The 20940-nt window shown below is 45.4% G+C and overlaps 1 protein-coding gene across 3 annotated transcripts in view; it reads right to left on the reverse strand.

Annotated features, from left to right (window-relative positions):
* The window catches only part of Stau1 (staufen double-stranded RNA binding protein 1), a 47038-nt gene extending 36193 nt beyond the window's left edge, over positions 1-10845 (reverse strand). For 2 of the 3 annotated variants that reach the window (XM_021184535.1, XM_021184530.1), the window contains exon 1: positions 10586-10845. The gene's annotated coding sequence lies outside the window, so the exon portion shown is untranslated. Of the gene's footprint in view, positions 1-204; positions 339-10585 lie in introns of those variants that run through there. The other variant, XM_029472862.1, reaches the window with a different exon arrangement.
* Between the last annotated feature and the right edge of the window lie 10095 nt (positions 10846-20940).

Raw genomic sequence — 20940 nt, forward strand, 5'->3', positions numbered from 1 at the left:
GAGTTCCAGGACAGCCAGAGCTACACAGAGAAACCCTGCCTTGAAAAACAAAACAAATAAACAAAAAAAGAAAATTCAAGATGCATAAAACAATCTTGATTTCTCTACTGTTACAAAGAAAAGTCACTTTCCACCAGTCAATGAGGAACAGAAAGCATCAGCAGTTACAAGCAGACAAGCATTATAAAGCCAGACTTTATGTACCTTGAGAAGGGCTCTCTGGGAATAGTGTTTTCTCTGGATCTAAGGCAGTGGGCGGTGGGAGACTCCTGCACAATGAAAGTCGGGAATTTACTAGCGTACATCTGCTCTCCTGAACTGCTCAGTTCTTGGGGAACCTAGAATCGATAGGCAGAAGTCTGTAAATGTGACACCAGCATGGCATCATGCAGCACACCCTAGAAGCTACCATGGATACAGCTCCTTAAACCTCACAGGGACACGCACATGGCAATGGCTTCCTGACAAGAGAGTGGCACTGAAGGGACTGGCCTCATGCACCGCCCAATCACATGGCCTGATTTTTAAATTTGTGAGCTGCCTACCATCTGATTCTAACTGTCTTTGCTACATATAATAAAAACAAAGGCAATTACACAGAAAAATTACTAAAAGGGCATTTCTACATATTGGTCTACAGGATATAATATTAAATTAAAAAAAGTGCTGCGCACTTGTGTGTTTTCTACAGGCTTGGATCACTTCAGTCTGCCTTTACCGCAGCTCTCACAGACAGTAGAAAACTACTGCTCCCTGACTAAATCCCCCAGGTCACGTTACAAGCCTGTTCCTTTCTTCTCTGTCTTTACACAGCAACCTCTATCTGCAGACAGTAAAATATGAACAGTCTAACTTGAAAATTGAAAATGTTCTTAGCAGGCTTTTCAGTCTGGGGGCCACAGAGACAGATGCTCAGTCATTAAAGTGGCTGTCATGCAAATGTGAGAAGGAGCTACATTAATCCTTAGAACCTGTGGGAAAGGCTGGAGAGGGGAATGCCTTGGGAAGAGCACTTGCAGTCAAGCCTGACACGCTCAGTTTAATCCCCAGGACTCATAATCACTACCACAAGTTGTATTTTGACTTCCACATGTGTGCTGTGGCAGATATGCACACACAGGTACACACACACAACGTATACAAATGCACACACACTTTTTAAGGAAAACTCAGCACACTAAGCAGACAAGAGACGGGCAGGTTCCTAGGGCTTGCTAGCCTGCCAGCCTTAGCCATGCGCTTCCCAACAGTGATTCTGTCTCAAAAAATACAGTGGGACAGGCAGATATGGTCAACAGAGCAAGTTCTAGGACAGCCAGGGCTACATAAAGACCTGTCTACAAGGGGGCTGGAGAGATGGCTCAGTGGTTAAGAGCAGTGGCAACTCTTCTAGAGGTCATGAGTTCAAATCCCACAACTACATAGTGGCTCACAACCACCAATAATAAGATCTGATGCCCTCTCCTGGAGGGTCTGAGGACAACTACAGTGTATTTATATACAGTAAATAAATAAATTTTTTGGGTTTTGTTTTGTTTTTTGTTGTTCTGTTTTGTTTTGGAGACAGGGTTTCTCTGTGTAGCCCTGGCTGTCCTAGAACTCACTTTTTAGACCAGGCTGCCTCAAACTCAGAAATCCACCTGCCTCTGCCTCCCAAGTACTGGGATTAAAGGTGTGTGCCATCACCGCTGGGCTATAATTTTTTTAAAAAAGACCTGTTTACAAACAAATAAATATGGTGGGGCTTGGAGGCCAGAGAAATGGCTACCCTTGTCCTAAGAGGCATTAACCACCAAGCCTGAGGACCTGAGTGCAAGCTCTGAGACCTACATGGAGGAAAAAATTGACTCCCACAAGTTATCCTCCGACCTCTACATGCACACAGTTCACATGCATTCAGGGACACACAAACAAACACACACACACACACAAGAATTTTGAAATAATATGGATGATGCTAGAGAGCTGGCTCCAGAGTTAAAGAGCACAGGCCGCTCTTCCAGAGGACCTGGATGCGTTTCCAGAACTCACATACACACTTATAGCCACCCATAACTCTTAATTGAAGGTCTCCAGTGTCCTTTTTTGGCCTCCACTGATACTAGGCATGCTCATGGTGCATAGACATACATATAGGCACACTTATATACATAAAATAAGTAAATCTAGAACATATACAGTAATAATAATAAATAGAGCACTTTGTTCTGGTTGCTCTATATATTGCTTTCATGAAGCATAAGCTCTGTCTGAAGCTGGGCAGAGTCTAAAAACTTTTATCTTTAATGGATTCTGTGTAAGAATCTATTATTACTATGCACACTTAAGTCCCAGGTAGAGCTCAGCTGGGTGTTGTAGCAGACCCCTGCACTGGGCTCTCAGATACTCCTAGACACTAAGCCAGAGATCACTTGACTGTGAACGCAGAATCATATACTACATCCTCACAATAGATAATTCCAATCTACATTTATTTTGTCTTAAAAATACTTAATTTTATCCAAAATATTCCAATAAAGCATTTCAAAGTAATGAATACATACATATTTAAAAAAGAAAAAGCACGGTAGATGGAGCCTAAAGTTACCAGACGTTCACTTCTGGCATCCACAAGCACAGGCACACACATGCACCACAGAGGTGGTGGATATGAGTAATCTCAGTGCTCCAGAGATGCAGGGGAAGGATCCCTGACTCAAGGCCAGCCTGAGATGCCCAGCAAATACAATATATGCTTGGTTACTTCTTTTTGAAGACGTAGTCTCAGTTTCAATAGGAAGGTAGACTAGGCTGGCCACAGACTCAGAGATGCACCTGCCTCTGCTTCCCAAGCATGTACCACCATGCCCATCTCTTTTTGGAGAGATAGCCTTCATGTGTAACCCAACCTTGCCTCAAACTCAAACCAATACTCCTGCCTTAATGCTAAGGTGGGAGCCATTCGCCACCATTCGCAGATCTCTGAGTTCAAGAGTGAGTTCTAAGACAGCCAGGGCAACAAAATGAGACCAAGTCTCAAACAACAAAATAAAACAAAAAAAAACAAAAGGCGAAGGGAGATGCACACACCTTTAATCCCAGCACTCGGGAGGCAGAGGCAGGTGGATTTCTGAGTTCCAGGCCAGCCTGGTCTACAGAGTGCGTTCCAGGACAGCCAGGGCTATACAGAGAAACCCTGTCTCGAAAAACCAAAAGAAAAAGAAAAAGAAAAAAGAAAAACAAACAACAACAAAGAAGAAAAAAACCTGAAAAAGACTTTCTTTTTCCAATTAACTTTTGGGGGAGTGGGGGTTAGGGGGAGATCTCCAATCCCAGTAAACCTTCTGGTGTCAGTGTCTGCTGCTCTTTCTTCCTAACCTGTCCCTAAGTGCCTGGCTAATTTAGTAGTTCAGGGTTAAATGGCTTCCTGAATAATTTCTCTTACTTCCTTTGAATCTTTCATGGCCTGAACAAGCCTCTAGTTCTCTTTCTAGCCATGTGTCCCATGTGGCTGGTTCTAAGAGACTGACCGGCGACACCCACTGCCTTTGGCTGTGAGCTGCTACTGAGGTGATGTGAGGTGGGATGAGGTCAGGAGGTTAGCATGAAATCAAATGGAATGGCCGGCTATATCTCATCCAACACAAGGGAATTAGAAAGGGGTCTGTTCTGGGATACTGAGAGTATAATACTGCTCAAGTTATTAATTGCTTCCCTCAGGGCCTGGCCTCATGATCTCCTCAGATCTTGTTTAATTTCTCCATGTCCTTTTTTTTGGTTGGGGAGGGGGGAGAAGACAGGTCTCATGGGGTGCAGAACAGTCTCTACTTGCTATGTAGAAAAACTGGCCTTGAACTCCTGATCCTCCTGTCTCCACTTTCCAGGCACTGGGATTACAGGCTTGGATTACTAAGCTTGGCCTAAAATCCATGCTCTCCATAAGTCAAATTAACTTAAGTAAAGGTTTTATGTTGCAGAACTCCCTGTTAGAAATGGGATACTATTTGCTAATGCTGTAATGTATGGAATCCTAGGCCCTGTGTCAGAGGATAACATACCCAGTAAAGGCAGATTAAGCTTGGATCCTACAATTCTCTATTGTCCAATTTACCAACTCTACCCAGTGAAGTGCCATAACCCTTTACCTGGATGACACTCGAGTAGTCTGGGAGATAAGGCTGCTTTAGATTGCTGCAGAGAAAACCTTCGCTGTCTACAATGCTCAGCTTGCCCCTACTATTAGACAGAGATCTGTCTGTTAAGAACTGAGGCACTAAATGAAAAAAAAGAAATGCTGATTCTGTACATACACTGTACATCAGTCTGGCCTCAAACTCAGAAATCCTTCTGCCTCTACCTCCTGAGTGCTGGGTTTAAAGGTGTGTGCCCTCCTTGGTCTAGAAGAGTTCAATAACAGGCAGCTTTCATTTCTTTTTTTTTCTTTTTCTTTTTGAGACAGGGTTTCTCTGGATAACCCTGGCTGTCCTGGAACTCACTTTGTAGACCAGGCTGGCCTCGAACTCAGAAATCCGCCTGCCTCTGCCTCCCAAGTGCTGGGATTAAAGGCGTGCGCCACCACCACCCGGCTCATTTCTTATATAAACAGAACCTTTTGGATTCCTTTTCTGAATCAAAATAACCCTACCAATAATTATTTGGGGGAGGGAAAGGTGGTCCAGACAGAGTCTGTCTTTGTAGCCCTCACTATACATATAACTAGGCTGGCCTAGAACTCAGAGATCTGCCTGCCTCTGCCTCCTAAGTGTCGGGATAAAAGGAATCTTCCAACTGGGTGTGGTGATGCACGCCTTTAATCCCAGCACTCAGGAGGCAGAGGCAGCCAGATTTCTGAGTTCGAGGCCAGCCTGGTCTACAAAGTGAGTTCCAGGACAGCCAGGGCTATACAGAGAAACCCTGTCTTGAAAAAAAAAAAAGGGAATATTACACCATGCTTTCTATTTTTGCTTTCTATGTATAATTTTAATATACAAAGGAACATATGATACCAAAGATACCATGGAGCCCCTACTTACAAGGTAACATCACTTTTCAATCAACCTTCTCACTAGTGTAAGAATGAAAATATTAAAAAATAACTTAGGCTACTGGAAGTAATTTCCTTTTACTCCCTTGAAAATAGTTCACAGTGTGGTTTTTAGTTTAGAGCACTAAGCTATAGAAAAGACAGATATCCAGCTGTCTGTCATCTGGACCCTCTGACAAGCCCTTGGAACGACTTCTACTCCTACCATCTCTTCTTCACCCAGGTACGAACACAGGATTTGATCAACATTATCCTGGTGCAAATGTTCAATAGACAATTTGCTTCAAAAGTAGATATTTCTTAATCAAAATGTAACTGGAAGTAAAAGTTCAGAAAGCTTTTGACTTTTAAAAAAAGATCTGGGGCCAGTCAGGGCTGTGCATACCTTTAGTCCCAGCCAGCAACTCAGGAGGCAGAGGCACTATGACTTGGAGGCTAGTGTGGTATACATGTTGAGTTCCAGGACAGCCAAAGCTACCAAGTGAGACCCTACCTCAAAAGAAAAAAATAAAGTAAAATCAACCTTAACAGCTGGTTATGTCGTAGCAGTAGAGCTTTTGGCTATTTTAAGCAAGGCCCTAGGCTCACCTCAGCAAGCACAACAGCTAAGTTACCCATCCTTAGTGAACAGCATGTGGTGCTGTGGCAACTGTTAAATGCATCAAAAACTGAACTGACCGTGAGACAGACAAGCACGCCAGTGCAAGTGGGCTCGACAATATGGTAAAGAGGTGGTATTTAAAGGGGCCAGGACGAACATTCCAGAAACTTTGGTATGTGTTTAAAACTTTGTAATAAAATGTTGGGAGAAAGTAACCATAGCAACTCACAGGTCTTCTCATGTTCATCCTTTAGCTTGCAGCGTCTGCATCTTAGAGCAGCATAAGTGCTACACTGGAATCCCAGAAAGTTTTTTTTTGCTTTCGTTAAAAACAAACAAAATTCCACCAACACTTCATCCATTACAGGTCCCATGTGAAACAAGTCACGAAAATCCTGTCAACAGTTTGACATCTCTAAAACTTCAAACTAAAAGAACACTGTGCAAGCAGCTCCAAAAGCTGTCATCGGAGGGGACAACAGTGAGTGTCACTTAAGATGGTCTATCTGGAGGTCTTAACAACCCAACTGGGAGGGACGGTGAGAGGAGCAGTCAGACTGTACAACTGTACACAGATTGTCCAAAACAAAACGGAAAGTTTTGTTTTTCAAAACCCCACAGACTGGGGAACTGAGCAGGCTGACTCTGAAGATACTCTGCTTTCTTGAGTCTGGGTAAAGAGCCTCCAGGAAAGGTAACCACACTGGGTTCCTGCTGTCTGATCTGCCATGGAACGATGCTCTGGTTTGGTTTTCAGACTAGGGACTCTGGGATCCAAGAGTCAGGTCCATGTCTAAACTTAAAACCATTTATATATAAATGAGCTTGCTGGATGCACCTTAAGAGAACATCTATTTTGAAGAGACTACAAGTATAGTAAAAATTCTAAGTACGCCAAAGTTTTACTTTAAGCCTAATGGGGAAAGACCACTGTTCTTAAATGTTTTATTCCTTCTTAGACATAAATTCTGGGATTAAGGACAAGCTCCTAAATTACTGTGAAGAGAGAGGCCCCTCCCACCACCCAGGCTGGAACAACTGAAACCACAGAACACTGGCACTATACTGACCAAGCTCTGAGGGGAGAAATAACAAAGTTACAGAGAAAATTGAGCAACAGCAGCAATCATTTACAACATTCTGGTCAATCTCCTCTCTGAAAGAGACTTTGCTTTTAGACAAGGGAAATACCAGTCTCTAACGTGGCGTTGCATCTTGTCCACAGTTAAGGTTCTTAGCATTCAGACAGTCTGTTGTTTGTAAACACTGCAGGCACCCTTCAGGCAGCAATTCAACCACCCTTTTTTTTTGGGGGGGGGGTGCAGTAGATTGGGGGTTTACAGTAGAGAGATTAAACCTTCAGCCTTGTACATGTTAGGCAAGTGCCCACCACTGAGCTTCAGGGCCCTCTTCTTTTCACTCTGAGACAGGCAGGGTCTCTCTCATCCCAGCTGGCCAGGCCGCTGCCTCTCCAATGGCTAGGACTACAGCCTGGGGGCTTTTTAGAAGGCAAGCTTTGTTTATTTTCCCTTTTTGTTTTGTTTTTAGACAGAGTCATCTTTTTGGTTTTGGTTTGTTAGTTTATATTTGTTTATTGAAAATACTCTTCTTTCATTTAATTCACCCTAACCACAGTTTTCCTTCCCTGCAGTCCTAACTCCCTCCACACCTCCTGTCTCCTCCAGAGCCTCCCTTCAGAAGACAGCAGGCCTCCAAGAGGCAACAATCAAACACAACAAAACAAGATATAATAAAATAGGACAAAAGCCCTCACAAAGCTGGACAAGACAATCCCACAGGAGGACAAGAGTCCCAAGAGCTGGCAAAAGAATCAGAGACAAAACTGTTCCCACAGTTAGTCTCACGAAAACACCAAGCTAGCAGCTACAACATGTTTGCAAAGAACCTAGTGCAGACCACGCAGGCCCCATGCTTGCAGCTTCTGTCTCTGTAAGCCTGTCTACAGCCTGCTTAGTCCTGCAGTCCCTCCGATTCCTACAAATTTTCCTCCCACTCTTCCATGGGGTTCCCAGACCCGAGGGAAGAAAGCAGATGAAGACCTCGAACTTAGAATCTCTCTCTGTATGTCATAATGTCTGCTGTGGGGAGTCTGTCTTTGAACAGTCCCTAAACAAGCAAATCTGCAAATAGTGCCAAGCATATCCTTTGCCATATCACAAATTATGACAGACCCAGCGAAGTGATACTTTAAGGCTGTGATAGAGAACCTGAGGTTGTTTTTAAGTGTTAAAGTTGAATGCTATAGAGGGCACTGTGTATTTGGTCACCTAGCTTTGACAATTATTAACTCATAGCTAAGGTCGGACTTGTTTCTTCTTGAACTCCCTCCTTTAAGCTAGCTTGTTTTGAAACAAATCCTAAATCTATCATAATCTTAGTCATTTTGATGTTAACCAGCTCACCTCAGGATGACTGTTTAACTGTTAATGAAATGAAATTTCTTACTATACTGGAACAGATCACTTGCTCGCTCTTCCTCATTTTTTCTTTCTTTTGGGATCTAGCTTCTTGGTTGACATATGATTAACACACAGCAGGAAAACAGCTGAGAGTTAGTGGACACCCCTCTTTTGGGGACTCCCACTTTTCAGCCCAGATTTCAGCCTTACTCCTTAAGGATTGAATCAACAGTTCCTGAACCATTAACAAGTAACTGAAAAACAGCCAAATGTTGAATGCCTCTGATCCTAGCACTCTGGAGGCAGAGGCAGGCTGATCTCCGTTCAAAGACAGCCTGGTCTACAAAGCAAGTTCCCGGACAGCCAGAGAGCTATGTTACACAGAGAAACCCTGTCTCTAAAAACAAAACAATCCAAAACAAACAAACAAACAAACAAAAAAGCCATTACACTCAACCATTTATGCTAGAAACTATTTCCTGACTGTTACAAAAATATTGCAATATCGAGATGGGTGCAATATAAACATTTTCCACTTACTAAAGAAACTGAGTGCCCAAAATCTGCCGACAGGCTTTAGAGATGGGTAGCTTAGGAAAAGCTGAAATGCTTAGAGACTGTTCCAGGAAATAAGGTAGAGAGCCCTCGAGGAAGACAAGAGGCTGACCTCCGGCCTCCACTCAGAAGAGCACTGAGCACAGAAAACACCTGAGGTGTGACTCTTGTAAATCTGCTCCTGTGTGAGCTGCATATCTTTAAGGAGGGGGATGCCTATGACACTAAGCACAGATTTTTAAAGAAAAAAATTGAGGTTTTGAGATGGCTCAGTATGTCAAGTCTTTCAGCAAGGAACCTGGCAACCTACTGAATCTCACAAGTTGTGCTCTGACTTCCACAACAGCTGCTGCTGATATAATGCTCAAAAATAAAACAGTAGCACGCACATTTAATCCCAGCACTTGGGAGGCAGAGGCAGGCGGATTTCTGAGTTCAAGGCCAGCATGGTCTACAGAGTGAGTTCCAGGATAGCCAGGGCTATACAGAGAAACCCTGTCTGGAAAAACCAAAAAATAAAAAAATAAAAATAAATTTAAAAAAAAAGGTACTTAATCTTACTAAAGAAAATCAAGGCTGAGTCAGAATAAAGACAGTCTCCTAAAAGTTCACTAGAATGCTCAAGACTTCTTCCTCCACACTCCCCAAATGTATTTTTAGTTTTTACTTCAACAAGTAGTGATGTAATTTACATTTGGTAAGCACAAATCCCTGAAAGATCAAAGTCCCAGTTTAAATCTCTTCCAACACTTCCAATTCTCAAGAATTACCGCTACTCAGCCTGGTCTACAGCACAAGTTCCAGGACAGCCAGGACTGTGCCGAGAAACCACGTCTCAAGCAAGCAAACAAACAAACAGAATTATTACAACTACAAGCAGTTGAAAACAGTGACCTTAAAAAAGGTATACAATACAATGGGCAAAACGCAAAACGGAACAAAATAAAGCTTCACTCATAAGGAGGGAGGTGCGGCCAGAGTTTAAGGGAAACTGAAAACTAGGAGGGTCTCAGCTAAAGAAAGTTAAGAGCTACAGATGCGAACCAGGAAACCACGGTTTTCGCATCTTTGCATACTCCACCTCCAGAGCCTTGACACACAAGAAGGCTCCAAAAAGGTCTGCTAAACACAAGGGAAGCTTATGCCAGCAACTTTCGCATAAAAAGGAATGGCAATAAGGTTCTGGATGGTGGCAGGGAGACATGGGACAGGCTGCGGAGCCTAGGCGAGCCGGTGAAGTCCCGACAGCTGGTTTCACAGACATGTTGATGGCTTTACATCCATACCCTGTCTGCTACAGTGTCCCCATTAAGCGCCCGCCCCTCTCTGGTGCCAAGCGAGCACAATGCCCAGGCACTGCCAGTGGGCACGCGGGATTCTTCTGCCTCGGAGAAAACCCTAGTGGAAAGGAAGGTCGACTTCTGTTCCGTCTGCACCCTAAATTATACCTTCATATCATCTTAATAAATTATGCAAACGGCTTATTGGGACACGACGTGGGTCTGGCACACTGATAAGCGCTTTACACGCCCCATTTCACTGCACAACTTCACAGCCTGAAGAGGCAGGGACCGGGTTGGGACAGGATTAATACTATTTCCCCTCCTTCTCCCCCTCACAACAGAGACACAAAGAATATGAAGTGACTGACGAAGGGGGCCGAGCCGGGAATTGGCACCTCATCCCGCGGCTCGGCACTGGCCGCGACACTGTGCACAGCACCGAAACCTGGGGGGGCCTCCGGACCGACGCAGCCCCTGCCCGCCCGCGCCCCCCGCGTTAACTCCGGCACAGGGCCCACGAGCGGCGCGGAGGGCCCGCCTCCTCCGGGAAGGCCCCGCGGGCGGAGACGGGCCTGGGCCGCGGCTCGCGCGCCCGCGAGGCCTAGCCCACCCGCCGCCCACCTCCCGCTGACGCCGTGCCTGCGTGGGTCCTTCCGCGACCCGCTCCGACCCGGCCCGGCCCGGCACGGGCCGGCCGCCTTACCTGGCTGCTTCCCCAGAGCTCGTCCCGGGGCCGGCGGTCTTGGGCGGCGGCGAGGAGGTAAAGAAGCAAGAGAAGGCGGCGAGGAAAAAGGGACCGACCGGGAGAGGGAAGAGGCGGAGTGGCGGCGGCGAAGGCGGGTGCCGCCGGGCCGGGGCTCAGAAGAAGAGGGAGCGCACACAGACGCGACGACAGCCAGCGCAAACGCTGAAGAGCGGCTCCAGGCCCGCAGCCTGGCAGGAAGTGACGGGGGAGGGGCCGCGCCCGCCCCCGGCCCCCGCCCGCCTCCATGCCGGCCCCACCCCCCACACACCGCGGCAGGAACCACAAATCCCAGCGGGCGCCGCGTCCCGCATGCGCTCTCTAGGCACGCAAGGCCCACAAGGGCCGGGCAGGGCTGCGCTGGGTCCGAGGCACGCTGGGAGTTGTAGTTTCCCAGGAGCTCGGTCTCGGCAGGGGATGCAGGCCTCACTTCCTTTCTTTTCTCGGCTTTCTGTTCCCTTCCTACAGTCACCCCTTTTTCCCTACGCTAACTTTTGTTAACCTGCTGCTGCGTGCAAGACCAAAAGCTGAGAATACAGTGAGAATGCACAAGTCCCTGTCCTCATGGAGTTTACTGGGGAAGTCAGAGTAAATGAAGTCTGAGCCGAAAACAGACAAGCACAAGCGCTGTCTGGTTCCTTTCCTGCAGATCTAAACTGAGTGTGGTTCTGTGGACAAGAGGCTGGTGTGGGCTTGTTTAGTGTAGTCCTGGGGATTGAAGCAAACTTCTACCGCTCAGCTCCATCTTCACTAGTCCTGTAGCTTGGGTTTTCTTGCCTTGGTGTTTTGAGTTCAGGCATCCACGGAGTCCAGTGCTGGCACTGCCTGCCTGGTGTAGGAGTTTCAGGCAGTTGTGAGATAGGTCCTCTTCAAGAGTGGTAAGTGTTCTTAACTGTTAGCCACCTATCTCTCTCTTTTATGTAGGGGGGTGGGAGGGAGGGAGACAGGTCTTTACAATTAGATAGGGTCCTTACCGGAGGTTGTGGGAGCTGAGTCGCTGGCATCCTCTGGGCTTATTTTTTTTTTATAGATTTATTTATTATTATATGTAAGTACATTGTAGCTGTCTTCAGACACATCAGAAGAGGGCGTCAGATCTCATTATGGATGGTTGTGAGCCACCATGTGGTGGCTCAGGACCTTTGGAAGAGCAGTCAGTGCTCTTAACCGCTGAGCCATCTCTGCAGCCCCCTTCTGGAGCCCCCTTCTGGGCTTATTTTAAGTGGTGCCTGTGGTTGATGCACCTAGGTAGACATCATAGCCAGATACCCAAGACTCTGGGTTCCATCCCTACCCCAAAAGGACAAAAAAAAAAAAAAAAAAAAAAAACCTAGCCAGTTGATGTTGTCTGGACGAATAAATAAATAAATAAATAAATAAATAAAAATAGCAGCCCAGTCTCCTTGCCAAGGCACTGTGGCTGACTTTGCATGAATTCATGATGACGTCTGCAGTAGCTAAAAAGACCCTCCTCTGACTTGCAGAGACCCTGGGGGGTGCCTTTATCTGAATCAAGTCTTCCTAGTTTGCTTCTTGTAAAACCCAGTGACACTGAGTTCCAGAACCGAAACCAGCGGATCCTTCCAGTTCCCAGCCAGCTCCACTAAGTAAGCAACACATAGGCAGTTAGGGCAGTGAAGATGCCCACTGGGTAAAATGTGCATATTTACAAACAAAAGAATCAATTTTGGTGGGTTTGGGGGGGGTTGTTTGGTTTTTTTGTTTTTTGGGTTTTATTTTGTTTAAAATGGGGTCTTACTGTTTAGCTCTGTCTGGCCTCAAATTCGGAGAGATAAGAATACCTCTGCCTCCTGGGTGCTGGAATTAAAGGTATGTGCCACCACCACACGGCCAGCTTAAAATAATGAACTCTCTCGCCCCAGTTTCACTGTGTAGCCCTGGCTCTCCTGGAACTCCCTCTGTATACCACGCTGGCTTCAAACTCACAGAGATCCTCCTGCCTCTGCCTCCGGAGTCCTAGGACTAAAGGCGCGTGCCACCATCCCCCCCAGCATAAATTGTATTCTTTAATTTTGGTTTGTTTGCACAAAGTTTTGCTATGCTGCCCAAGCTGGCCTCTGCCTCTGGAGCAGTGGTTCTCAGCCTTCCTAACACACTGATGCTTTAACACAGTTCCTCATGCTGTGGTGACCCCAACCATAAAATTATTTGTGTTGTTACTTCCTTTTTTTTTTTTTTTTTTTGGTTTTTTGAGACAGGGTTTCTCTGTATAGCCCTGGCTGTCCTGGAACTCACTTTGTAGACCAGGCTGGCTTCGAACTCAGAGATCCACTTGCCTCTGCCTCCCGAGTGCTGGGATTAAAGGCGTGCGCGTGCGCCACCTCACCTGGCTGTGTTGTTACTTCTTAACTGTAATTTTGCTACTGTTGTGCACCATGATGTAAATATCTGATTTCTCACCCCTGTGAAAGGGTTGTTTGGCCCCAAAGGGACTGAGACCCACAGGTTAAGAACCACTGTTCTAGATGATCCTCCTGCCTCACAGTCTCTCAATAGCTCGGATTACAGGTGTGTACCACTATGCCTAACTAATGTCCAAGGTATTCTTTACATAAAAACAAACCCAGTCTGGGCATGGATGGCAGCACATACCCATAATCCCAGCACTAGAGAGGCAGAGGAGGGCAGATCTCTGAGTTCAAAGCCATCCAGGTCTACAGAGCAAGTTTCAGGCTCAGCCAGTGCTACATGTGAGAGCTAGTAACAAAATTACAAAAATAAATAAATAAACAAAAAGTGTGTGGACCTTGGAAGAAAACTAGTAGTCTCTATATACAGACGAAAACAAACTCACTGGAAAGTACTGTATTGCCAGGGAAATATTTGTGATCCCCCCAAAACAGACAGGAGCCAATCTGATGCAATCACAATAGAACCTTTTTATTTTATTTGAGCTAGCTCAGCCCCTCAGAACACCACTGTCGTCACGCAGGACGGTTTTGGTGATGAGGATCCCTGAATATCTATCGGGCCAAGACTTTATAGTAAGCAACAAGTGGGGTGGGAGTGGGGGATGGGGATGGACGGGGGTGTGAGTGTGCAAGCATCTAATTGGAGAGCTACTATGACCTTTAACATAATTGGCTGGTGCTGGGAGTCATATCATAAACTTAATTTCTGCTTTCCTCTGCATTGGTGGTCATTAGGCAGGGGTGGCCTTGTAACCTGGGAGTGTGGATCTTTTGGGGTAATAACCCTGGAGATACTGGTCTTGTTGGAGGTGTAACCTGGAGACCCAGGTCTTGTTGGGGATTGGCCTAAAGACTGGAGCTAGGCTCGGGTTTTGTTGAGGGGTAACTTGGAAACTAATGCTAGGTTTTAGTGTACCTGAAGTCAAGTTCTCTAAAATGGAGTCTGAATTTAAAAGATTTGGTCTCTCAGCACCAGGGGTTCCCAAGGCTACTGTGTGCCTGGGAACGATTCCTTGGTTCAGGGTAGTTCTCAGAACAGTATTACATCTTCAGGTTGTCCTGATTTTGTAGTATTTTCTTGTTCTTTTTCCATTTCTTCCATGGAGTTTGTTCACTTTTCTATAAAAAGATCTCAGGCTAGCCTTTAATCCCTGCACTATGGAGACAGAGGCAAGTAGGTCTCTGAGTTTGAGGCCAGCCTGGTCTACCCAGAGGTCTGGGACAATCGAAGACATACAGAGAAACGCCATCTTGAAAAATCAACAAACAAAACAACGAAAAGTTAATGGGGGAGGAAGGCTTTGCTACAAAATGAGTTTAAGGGCTAGCCTGGGCTACATGAACCCTTGTCTCAAAAAAAAAAAAAAACCAAAAAACAAAAAAAAACTCACATACAAAAACAAAAAAGAGCTGGGCAGCGCATGCCTTTAATCCCAGCACTTGGAGGGAAGCAGAGGCAGGCGGATTTCTGAGTTCGAGGCCAGCCTGATTTACAGAATTCCAGAACAGGCAGAGCTATACAGAGAAACCCCGTCTCTGAAAAAAAAAAAAAGAGAGAGAGAGAGAGGGAGAGAGAGGGAGAGAGAGAGAGAGAGAAAGAAAGAAAAGAGAAGAGAAGAGAAGAGATAATTGTTAAAGAACACTGGTTGCTCTTCCACAGACCCTGGTTCAATTCCCAGCACCCACTATCTGTAACTCTAGTTTCAGGGCGATCTGATGCTATCTTCTTGATTCTGTAGGCACCTCATGTGCATACTACACAGACATACATGCAGGGAAAACACCTATACACATAAAATAAGTAAAAAAAAAATTTTAAAGAAAAGAAACAATGCAGAATACAGTATAACAGGTCGGATAGTGGTCAGGGATAACCCCCCCCCAAGAACACACCCTGGTGACCTAAATCCTCTAATGAGACCCCACCCTGGACCTCCCAGATAACACCTCCTGAATAATATGAAGATATTCTAGATCTACCCAAGAATTGGTCAATTCTAGAGAGCTACCAATCCTCTCTGGAAATGCCATTCCAGAAACATCCAGACGGGTGCTTTACTGGTCTCCTGTGTGTTTTCTTTTATCTATCTTTAGACACGTTCTCACATAACTCAGACTGATGGAGAGCTCACTAAATAGTCAAAAATGACCTGGAACTCTTGGTCTCCTTGAGTGGAATTTAGGGTATATAGCACCATGCCTGGCTTCTCCCCAGCATTTTTTCCTCCAATCACACTGACGATCAAATGGTGTCCCAGGACCCTCACTGTTCTTAGGAAACACTGCAAGATTCTCTCTCTCTCTCTCTCTCTCTCTCTCTCTCTCTCTCTCTCTCTCTCTCTCTCTGTCTCTCTCTGTCTCCTTGGAGACTAGACCTACTCCATCTTGGGTTTAGGCTCCATCTTAGAGAACCTGACCTAAGGTTGAACTCAAGTGAACCAACAAGCCTGCATCTAGCACAGGTTTCCAGGTCACTTCCTAACAACCACCAATCAGGAGGAAGGCAGATGTTACATTTATGGTTTGGCTCCCAGCGCCGGCCAGTCATTTTAAAGAGCAGTAATTGTGCCCCCCCCCCCAATCAGCTGTGTGCCAAGCTGAAACCCCCCTTGCTTGTTTGCTCGCCTCTGTAAATGCTTGCTTGAAACCGGACTTGGGGCTCCACCCTCCCATCCTGTGCATCAGAATCAGCTGGGAGCCCAAGCTTCAGCTCCTCCGTGGTCTTTTGAGGTTCGTGAACACTTCCTGAATGGGCATAACAAGAATAGGGTGTCAGGTCCCCTGAGATGGTTGTGAGCCCCCCTGTAGGTGCTGGCAATCAACCCCAAGCCCTGTAGAAGGACAATGAGTGCTCTTAACCACGGAGCTATCTTTCCAGATCCCAAGAATTCACTTTTTTAGTAGTTTATTATTTATATATATATATATTTTTTTTTTTTTGTTTTTCGAGACAGGGTTTCTCTGTATAGCCCTGGCTGTCCTGGAACTCACTTTGTAGACCAGGCTGGCCTCAGAAATCCGCCTGCCTCTGCCTCCCGAGTGCTGGGATTAAGGCGTGTGCCACCATGCCCGGCTTATTTATATATCTTTATGTATGTGTTTGAGCATCGTTTTGCCTGCATGCGTTTTAACTGGTGCCAGCAGACAGAAGAAAATATGGATCCGCTGTGAAGTTACGGCTGTGAGCAGTCACACAGGTGCTGGGAATCAAAACCAGATCCTCTGGGTTGAGGGCCGCCCCCTCCCCCAGCATAGCAGAAGACATTTTGTTCCATGCCTGCCAGCTATTTCACATTGTTGCTGTGACATGCCTGCCAGTCATTGACACAGAAAAATAACTCGTCTCAGAGTACAGTCATACAGATCACATATCCTGTTATGTTCTGTATGTTCTGTATGAGGTTTGTTAGTCTTAAGAAATTCCACAAAGCTTTATGTAGGATCCATCAAATTAAAGGTCAGTTATATACTGTTATATCTAAAATGGTTTGAGTCAGAGCTGACCACTGGTTAGCACTTCCTACACCTGTTTATGAGCTCATTGTGGGTGTTTCCCTTTATATGCCTGCCCTGGGAAGTGTTTGATGTCGTAGCTTCAGATAACTCTGAGCTACTCCCTGAACTGATCAGTATTAGGTATGCATTCAATAAGCCATCCCATTCTGACTGAGATTGGTGTGTGTGTGGTTTGTGGGGCGACTCGTGAACCCCAACACTCTTGACAAGCTGTCAGTGCTCTTCACCGTATGCCATCAATCCAGTCTCTAGATGATGATGATGATGGAGAAAAAGGAGAAGAAGAAGAAGAAGAAGAAGAAGAAGAAGAAGAAGAAGAAGAAGAAGAAGAAAGAGAAGAAGAAGAAGAAGAAGAAGAAGAAGAAGAAGAAGAAGAAGAAGAAGAAGAAGAAGAAGTTATTGTGACAGGATACTTGTGCTCTTCACAGATGAGCCATTTCTCCAGTCCTGTGGATCAAAAATTTAAACAAAAAAGGATGGTATGAAATCGTCAGAGGAGCTGTGTGGGGCACATTCCTGTAATCCCCATATGTGGGATGTTCAGGTAAGTGGATCAGGAACTCCAGACATCCTCAGCCACCTGGTGAGTTCAAGGCCACTGAAAAGAGAACAATTTGTCCTAAGGATAAATGTTGTAAGGGTTGAGTGACTGTCTCAAAATGAACAAACAGAAGTAGTAGAAGAACCTTGGAGGAAAAAGAAATGCCTAACTCTAAAATGGAGAAGAGCTCTTAAGGTATAAAACAAAATTTAGAACCTCTGAAGAAAAAGGTCAAAACATTTGATGTCTTAAATGAATAAAATAAGTAAATAAATAAATGTGGGGCTGGAGAGATGGCTCAGCAGTTAAGAGCACTGACTGCCCTTCCAGAGGTCCTGAGTTCAATTCCCAGTAACCACATGGTGGCTCACAACCATCTGTAATGTGGTTTGATGCCCTTTTCTGGTATGTCTGAAGACAGCTACAATGTAACTCACATACATAAAGTAAATAAAGAAATAAATTGTTCAAAGTGAATAAATAAAAATAGATGTAATTGGGCTGGAGAGATGACTTAGCAGGTAAGAGCACTGACTCCTCTTCCGAAGGTCCGGAGTTCAAATCCCTGCAACCACATGGTGGCTCACAACCATTCGTAATGGGATCTGATGCCCTCTTCTGGTGTGGTTGAAGACCGCTACAGTGTACTTAGATACAATAATAAATAAATCTTTAAAAAAAGTAGATGTAATTATATTAGTCAGGATTCTCAAGTAACAGAACTTATAAAATGAATCTCTCAATCTCTTGCTCTCTCTTTCTCGATCTAGATTAAAGGCATAGCATTTCCCAGATCAAAAAAGTCTAGATTAGCCAGGCGGTGGTGGCACAAGCCTTTAATCCCAGCACTTGGAAGGCAGAAGCAGGCAGATTTCTGAGTTTGAGGCCAGCCTGATCTACAGAGTGAGTTTCAGGACAGGCAGGGCTACACAGAGAAACCCTGTCTTGAAAAAAAAAAAAAACAACCAAAAACGTCATCACAGTGATCATAAAAATAAGAAAGATTAATGGCAAGCTTTGTAAAGAGATAGGAATAATAAAAAGATTTCAGGGCTAGAGAGATGGCTCAGCAGTTAAGATCACTGACTGCTCTTTTTTTTTTAAAGATTTATTTATTATTTATTATATGTAAGTATACTGTAGCTGTCTTCAGACACTCCAGAAGAGGGAGTCAGATCTCGTTACGAATGGTTGTTAGCCACCATGTGGTTGCTGGGATTTGAACTCCAGACCTTCGGAAGAGCAGTAGGGTGCTCTTACCCACTGAGCCATCTCACCAGCCCCACTGACTGCTCTTCTGAAGGTCCTGAGTTCAAATCCTATCAACCATGGGGTGGCTCACAACCATCCGTAATGAGATCTGATCCCAGCACTCGGGAGGCAGAGGCAGGCGAATTTCTGAGTTCAAGGCCAGCCTGGTCTACAGAGTGAGCTCCAGGACAGCCAGGGCTACACAGAGAAACCCTGACTCGAACCCCCCGCCCCAAAAAAAGATTTCTAACACACACACACACACACACACACACACAAATAGTCAAAAATACCAACAGTCAGTTAACAGGAAAGCAAGTCTCTATTAATTCCATGAGAAAGCCAGGCATGGCGGCTCATGCCTGTGATCTACAGGAAGCCTGAGACAAGAGGATCTCCATGAGTTCAAGGCCAGCCTGAACTGCAGGCTAGTGAGATAGACTATCTCAAGAACAGTTTTTCAAAAGGAAGAGAGAATATGAGCAGGGGGGGCTGGAGTGTGGATGGAGGGTGGCATGTAGCTTGTGTACAAGGCCCCGGTTCTGATCTCCACCACCAGAGAAAGAAAAGAGAGAGATCAGTAGAGTGGCTCACGCCTGAGACCTCAGCCTGGAAAGCCGAGGCAGGAGGACCGCTTCACACTCAAGGCCAGTCTAAGCTGCATATACACTTTCCTTTCTCTTTTGTTGTTATTTTACTTTTTTTTTTAATTTATTTATTATATGTGAGTTGTAGCTGTCTTTAGACACTCCAGAAGAGGGAGTCAGAGCTCATTACGGATGGTTGTGAGCCACCATGTGGTTGCTGGGATTTGAACTCAGGACCTTCGGAAGAACAGTCGTGTACTCTTACCCACTGAGCCATCTCACCAGCCCCTTGTTGTTATTTTAAATTTCATTTTTCTTCTTTAATTGTAGTGAGGCACACGTGCTCAAGTGAATGACTGGAAAGGAGGTGGCCCATTTTATGGCATGCAGGTAGAGGCCAGAAGACAACTTTGTGGAGTCAGTTCTCTCCTCCCGCCTTTAACTTGAGTTCCAGGGATCCGATTCAGGTCATCAGATTTGCCACCCAAGGGCCTTTACGCGCCGAGTCATCTCTTCTCACTACCTGCTTGGATTCCTTTGTTTGTTTGTTAATTTACGATTTACATTTTTTTTAGATTTTTGTTTATGCGTCTAGGTGCTTTGCCTCTGTGTGTGTATGTGAACAATGTGTCAGAGCAGGTGGCCAGATCCCCTTGGGGTTGGAGTTATAGACTGTTGTAAGCCACAGAGAGTGGTGGGTCCACTGGAACAGCAGCCAGAGAGCTCTTAACTGCTGATCTATCTCTCAGCTGTTCCCCAGCTGTTGTTCATCTTAGAGACAAAGTCTCATACAGCCCAAGGTGGCCTTGAACTCGCCAGTAGGCAAAGATGACCTGGAACTTTCCATCCTCCTGTATCCATTTTCCAAGTGCTGAGATTACAGGTGCGTACCACCCCGTCCTAGTCATGCGGTAGTAAGTGTCAAACCCAAATCTTCATGTTTGCTAGGCAAGCCCTCTACCAGCTGAGCTGTAACTCTTACCTCCTCCAAAATAATCCCAAAAAAGTCTGAAGGCTGGGCTGGAGAGATGACTCAGCTGCTAAAAGCACTGGCTGGCTGCTCTTCAAAGGACTCAGGATTGCTAACACTAACATGGTGGCTCACAGTCATCTGAAACTTGAGTTTCAGGGGATCCAATGCCCTCTTCTGGCTTTTGTGGTCACTACAACTAGATCTGCATGCAGGCAAAACACCCATACACATCAAATAAACAAACAAACAAATAAACAAATCGATCAAGCAAGCAAGCCCTGCTTGTTTACTTATGGTGCAAAATCTTTAATCCCAGTACTTGGTAGACAAAGACAGGCAAATCCCCAAGTCTGTGGCCAGCCTGGTCTACAGAGTGAGTACCAGGACAGCCAGGGCTACACAGAGAAACTTAGTGAGGGTTTCTATTGCTGCAGTGATACCCCATGACCAAAAGACTGCTTGGGAAGGAAAGGGTTTATTTGGCTTACACTTCCATATTGCTGTTCATAATTAAAGGAAGTCAGAACAGGAACTCTAACAGGGAAAGATCCGGGAGGAAAGGGCTGATGCAGAGGCTATGGAGGGGTGCTGGTTACTGGCTTACTCCCCATGGCTTGCTCATCCTGCTTGCTTATAGATTGCAGGACCATCAGCCCAAGGATGGTACCACCCACCATAGTCTGGGCTCTCTGTCATCAATTACTAAGTAATTACAGCTGGATCTTACTGAGGGTCCTTCCTTCTTCCTTTCAAATAACTCTAGCTTGTGTCAAGTTGACAGAAGACAAGCCAGCACAGAAACCCTGTCTCAAAAAAATTAAAATATGTATATTTTAAAAGTCTGACAGGGGGGCTGGTGAGATGACTCAGTGGGTAAGAGCACCCGACTGCTCTTCCGAAGGTCCAGAGTTCAAATCCCAGCAACCATATGGTGGCTCACAACCATCTGTAATGAGATCTGACTCCCTCTTCTGGTGTTTCTGAAGACAGCTACAGTGTACTTACATATAAAAAAA

The sequence above is a fragment of the Mus caroli genome, chromosome 2 (assembly GCF_900094665.2).
Source record: "Mus caroli chromosome 2, CAROLI_EIJ_v1.1, whole genome shotgun sequence".
NCBI classification, from domain to species: Eukaryota; Metazoa; Chordata; class Mammalia; order Rodentia; family Muridae; genus Mus; species Mus caroli.